We start from the raw sequence: 6,000 nt of genomic DNA, 5'->3' as shown, positions 1-6,000 counted from the left end.
CTCCGCCACCGGCTGTATTTCGACTGTACAAGGCCGGCGCTAGGAACCCGCGTACCCCTACGCGAGATATCAAGTCGCTTTCAAATAGATCCGGTAATATTTTCCTACAACTCTATAGGGCGAAGAGTTGCTTAAGCATAAAATTACAATTAAAATTCAAAATCGCTTTAAATAACAGTATATTTAAATTCATTTGTATACAGGGTGTCCCAGAATGACTGCCAAATATTTCGTGTGCTGGTAGAGCAGACTCTAAACTAAGTCGAAGAGTTCTTCACCATTTTGCAATTTTTAAAATAGTTATCAAGATATTAATTACTAAAAATCTCTGTGGTAAAAATAGTTGCCAATAAGAAAATGCAGTACTAAAAAGTAGATAAAAAATTTTGAAAAATTTCTTAAAGCTCCATGAGAAGAAAATAAACAATTTTTGTCATTTGCTGTTTTTCTGATGTAAAAGTTCATGGTACTTGAGTAAAAAATTATTGAAAACCAATATTCGGCGAAATTTAATAATTAATATCTTGTTAACTATTGCGAAAATTGCAAAAGGCTACAGGACTTTTCGACTCACAATCAGTTTAGTCTGCTCTACCAGCACACGAAATATTTGGCGTTGATTTTGAGACACCCTGTATAAATGATTTCGTAGAAAAATTTCTAAGTTCGTTTGGATATTTTTTCATTATTTTGATTTATTTTTTATCTCTCTATTGTTTCTCACAATATTTATCATTCCCTACTTTTCATCGTTATTGCATGAATTATTTTCAACATTCGTTAATCAGTTAATGAATCACAGTTTCGGTATTAATAATTCTACATATTATGTGTAAATATTACGTCTACAATATTTTTATAAAAAATGTCACATTTTTACGTTTCCTAATTTCGTAAAGTCGATTGGTTGCATTCGATTTAGACGCTCACGTGCTAAAGCTTCGTTCTTACATACGGAAGAAAGATGATGGAATAAAGTTTACAGTGCGTGAGCGTTCAAATCGAACGCAACCGATGTCTACGATCGGAGTAATATCGATATATACCGTTTCCGCGATATTACGGACACTGTCAGTGTTTTTGATAACGGGGCCGATGGTAGTGATGTGATGGTGATAGTGAACTGTGTAGCGTTAGGTCCACCATCGACCACCACTACTACTGCCGAGAGCGAAGTGGGCTGTGTGTGCGTGGAAAGTGCGACGCCCGGCGTCTCGCCGCATCGATCGACTCCCATCGCACCACCACCGACGTCGACGTCGCGTATACGCGTGCAGACACGCATACAAGTTTACGCGTACACCCATACTTCCTGTTTCACGCACGCTGCGCATCCTCCTCTTCTGGGCAACCGCTCCTCCGCACACCTTGATCTCTATAGTACAGGCTCCCTGTACCTGTCCTATACTCTGCCGCCACCACCGCCGCTGCCGCCACCACCGCCGCCACCGCCACCACCACCGCCACCACCATCACCACCACTGCACCCTTCGTCCTTCTCTTGTCGCCGTCGATTCGTCTCCCCCGCTCAACGCAGGGCGCCTGAAGGGCTCGGAATCGTATGACCTCTCGTGACCTCGCTCCACTATCCCTACGTAGGATTGGCAGGGTCACCGACGCCCTTTCCCCTACACCTAGGGACGCCAGTCATACGGCAGGGGAGGGCAGCGAAAGGGTGAGAAGGGAGGGAAGGAATTGGTGAGGGGTTACTGCGGCGGTAACACTGCTGCGACTGGGCAGGGTCGGCGTGGCGTGCGGTATCTCTCGCCTTGGTCAAAGAGGAAAAGGCGGATACGCACCACATCTCGTTGCGATATTATCCTGCCAGACGGACGAATTGGTCTTCCCATTGACGCGATATTTCGTTTTTGTCTCAAGGTTGCCGCAATGTCCCTCCCGAAGACTGATCGTTTTTTGGTCCAGAGAAAGAAATTATAATATAAAGAGGAAAGAAAGGATTGAACACTGATTTAACAACTTAAGATGCGAAATGAACGTATCTTGTCTAATCGAAGTAATCACTTTCGCTTTTCATATTAACATTAAAAGCAGATTTGCAGCAGAACAGCTAGAAATATCTAAAAGAGAAAAATTACTAGATTTATCGAGTACTTGTAAATAAATATAAGAGAAAAGGCACAAAGGAGACCCTTTTTTTCTCCATTATAACTTAAGATGAACAAAGAGCATCTTTTTAATCGAGACTTAATATTGATATCACAACATCTGTTTGGATACTTGAAAGATACGGTTAAGCTGTAAAATTCCAAACTATAATTCCGAGCTCATCGACATTTATCAAGATACTTTTTTTTAGTTCCACCAACATAATTGTTGAAACATCGTGATTCGTGCCATCGTTATCCCACTGAATAGCATGAAAGATAAATATTGCTGATGAATCGTAAATCTCTCCTCGTCAGTGATGCTTCAATCGTGGGGCCAACAAACTCCTCAACAGCACCCAATTTCATCGTTCGCGTTCTTTTCACGATTCGCATCCTCGTTCGCTCTGCGCCCTTCGTTGTGCCGACCCTGCCCGCGACTGGGACGTTCCTCCCTCTTTTCCTCTCGTTCCCTTCTTCCCTCTCGTCACACCGATCCATCTTCCTTTCTCCCACCGCCCGGCGGTCACTGTTTTCCTCTTTCTCGAATTTCCATCCTCAAATTTCCTCCCCTCTTCCGGTTCTCCATTCCCTCCCCCTCCCTCTCGCGTTCTATCCTTTTCCTACACGCCGATCCCGAAAGTCTGCAAACTGAACGAACGCGTAATGAATGCGTTCCACCCTTCCAAAGTAATCAGCAGCGAAGCGAAGAGGGAGGTTGCAGAAGAAGAGCGGGATGAGGCCGCAGAATGCTGAAGGCGGACGGAGGGGGTGGATAGAAGTGTCCTCTCTGTTGCCGGAGATACGCGGTCTGCGAAGGTGGAGGAGATGGAGCGGTGTGGTCATTGAACCCATCGCCGGCCGGGAACACCCTGGAACGGGCACGGAAATGTGAACGCAGAATCGGCATGTCCTGGTCCCGAGTACACCGCGGGGACACGTCTCTCCCGTCTCTTGTCCGTCCTTGTCTGCGGGATAAAGAGGTCTAAAGCGTCCCCACGAGCAAACGAGAAGAAGCGCTGAGTGAATCTGTCCGCGCCGATCTCTCTGCAAACTCGCGCGATAGACGCATATCAGACATCGACGACATCGACGACATCGACGACCTTGAAACCGTCTGCGACTGAATCAAGAAGAATTTTAAAATTCGCGCCGAAAAAACGTTCACAGTGTACTTTTTCGAGATTTCTGTACGATTCAACATCAAGGAAACCAACAAGGGAACCACGCAAAGTGTCAAATTCTAATTTTAATGAAACTTTGTATAGATTACTTTTTGTAAATGAATGGTTTTTTAGGCTTTTTTCGTTATCTACCTCTGAAACTACTCAAGATATCAAAAAAATATTGTATACAAGTTTTATAATAAAATTGTCTTTATTCATCCACATTAATAATATTTTTAAAAAGTAATTTTAAAAATATGAATTTTGAAAATAATTATAAAATTGTAATTATATGATTAAGATTACAGTTTGTCCCTTTATGCGATTTCCTTGTAAAGGAAAGTTTTTTCTCGCTATCAGTCATTGATAAGTTGTCAATGATAACTTTTTCAAAAAGGTATCAGTACCAACAACCCTTAAGCTTGTGTCTCGCGGATTACTTTGCAAGATGCAAGTAAACTTTCATCATACCTGGAAATACGTCTGCGGCTAAGCGTCCGGTGATTTCGGATTAAGAAAGACTCGGGACAATGAATCAAAGATGTGTCCTTTGCGGCCGCAAGTAATCTCTTAACATTTAATTATCTCATGCTTTGATCTATCAGCCGTGCGGAAACGGTACATTTGGAACTTTAAATAAACATCTTCCGGAGGCGGCAAAATTTATTCGGTGGAAAACGGCAGCACGGGAGAGATTACTTTGCTAATGAGAGAGAGAGCTTTTGAACCTGCTGACATGACGGTGTGAGAGGTAATTTCGGGAATGCGAGGATGACACTAACGTGGACGACATGACGTCGCTGGACTACTACCACGAATCTATCGTCCACGTCCTAATGTCGCATATGCGTAACAGTGAGATCGGTTATACATAATGCAAGATGCAGCTATCAACTCGCGAAATCCATGCTAAACATAAATGAACGAGCGAGTGCGCGAGTCCATTAAATCCCGTCCCTCTCGAGATTGACTTTTACATATCCCAGCCTTGAATTCCGCGCGGATCAGTCTCGTCTCCTCTTGATGGTAGACCTTCTCACCGCGTTCTGGGTGACTCATGTCACTCCGGCAAGAATCTTTGTGGAAGATAATTTTCAGATTTACGTCGCGAACATAAAATGACGAGGATTATATCAAATGGAATTCCTCCCCCCCCCGCCCCCCCCGTTATAAAGTCTACTCTCTGATTTCATCCCCCGAGGAAATCCAAGTCGACGTTTAATAGAAACGTTTAACTGGAACAAAGTCCAATTTTCAGTTGATTTTCGACCTTGTGCTTCGAAACGACCTAACCAAAGAAGAGGAGTAACCAATCAACGTTCTCCCTAAGTGAGATCCGTACTTTGATCAATAAGTTTATCTGCCTATAAATTTCACCTGCACCTGTTTCTGATAAGAGCGTCGATGGTTAGCGTTTAAATGCACGCGTTATCAATCTTCGACTCTGGGTTGCGGTAGATCTGGATCTGACATTTAAGTCGCTCCCTGAAAAACGGGTTTTTAACTGGTCTCTTGGATAATTCCATTGACGTGGACGGACAGACGGATGGCGCGCAACGGACCATTTCGCCGATACACTAGCGAGAAGCAGGCAGGCCGGCGCGGCACGAAGCGCCTCGAGGTGCCTTCTCTTTTTCTCTGTCTCCCTCCCACCCCTCTCCTTCTCTTCTTTCCCTCTCTCCCGGCTGTCTATACATTTTTCTTTGACGCCTCGTCGCAGAATACTTGGGACAAACGAGGCGGAACGGACGTTCAACCAGGAGTAGACGGGCACTGCTGGCCAGGGCCGCATCTATTTCTGTCGGGCCCACTGCCACTTGTCCGTTCAGTTTAAGTGTATAATAGGATCTCGTTGTCCAATTATGCTTTAGAAATTTCACTTACCAAGTGCTTACTAGTCCCGGCTGCGAAAACTATTGTTGTACCCTTGAAAAAAATATTACCGCAATATTTTATTATTATACCAATTGAAGTATAAATTGTTGAAATATCTGGAATTACAATTTTCTTAAAGTGAAGCTTGCCAATTTAAATTATGATAAGGTAACCGGACCTTATGTGTCCCTACTTAGCTTTGCGATTTTTTCTAGTTTTTTTGCTAAGACCAAAATTAAAAATTATGGTTATATTCAAAAGAGGAAACACAATATATGAAAGAGATAACAAAATATATGAGACATTTCCAAATATTTACATAAGTGCAGTAAAGATTTTTAAAAAAGTAGCATTCCGCATATACTGGGTACATATATATATATGTACTTAATACGATCTAAATATGTTTCCTCCTTTTTCGTAGAAAAAAGTATTATAAAAATGGAAAATAAAATAATTTGATGTTACCTTTATAAGAAAATAAGTTTATCAACATATTCGCACATACATAAGAATGCATAAAGTACTATTTTCTAAACAATGAACTTATCTACTTATTTTCGTAATGTTTAGCAGGTGAATTAAAATCCATGACCTGGAATAACAAAAATATCAAAGAAACGTTACAATCGATATGTACATTCAGTAGATCCTATTCTTATTGGCTATATTGGTTCTACCTTACAAATAGTTTTTTCTTTTCGGTTATAAACAAAACCTTGTGACGAAAATATAAACTAAATATAGTAGGAGAGTGTTGTAAAGTATAAACACACACACACACACACACACACACAGAGTTGTAATAAAATGAACTATGGAAATTAAGAATCACCTCGTGGTGAATGTAGAAA

The 6,000-nt window shown here is 41.9% G+C and overlaps 1 protein-coding gene across 3 annotated transcripts in view; it reads left to right on the top strand.

Moving 5' to 3' along the window:
* chm (lysine acetyltransferase chameau) overlaps positions 1 to 6,000 on the top strand; it is a 47,370-nt gene that overhangs the window by 36,140 nt on the left and 5,230 nt on the right. The window lies entirely within an intron of this gene.

The sequence above is a fragment of the Trachymyrmex cornetzi genome, unplaced genomic scaffold (assembly GCF_001594075.2).
Source record: "Trachymyrmex cornetzi isolate Tcor2-1 unplaced genomic scaffold, Tcor1.1 scaffold144, whole genome shotgun sequence".
In the NCBI taxonomy this organism is placed as follows: domain Eukaryota; kingdom Metazoa; phylum Arthropoda; class Insecta; order Hymenoptera; family Formicidae; genus Trachymyrmex; species Trachymyrmex cornetzi.
Note: the sequence above shows the minus strand (reverse complement) of the source record. Positions and strands in the feature narration are given on the sequence as shown.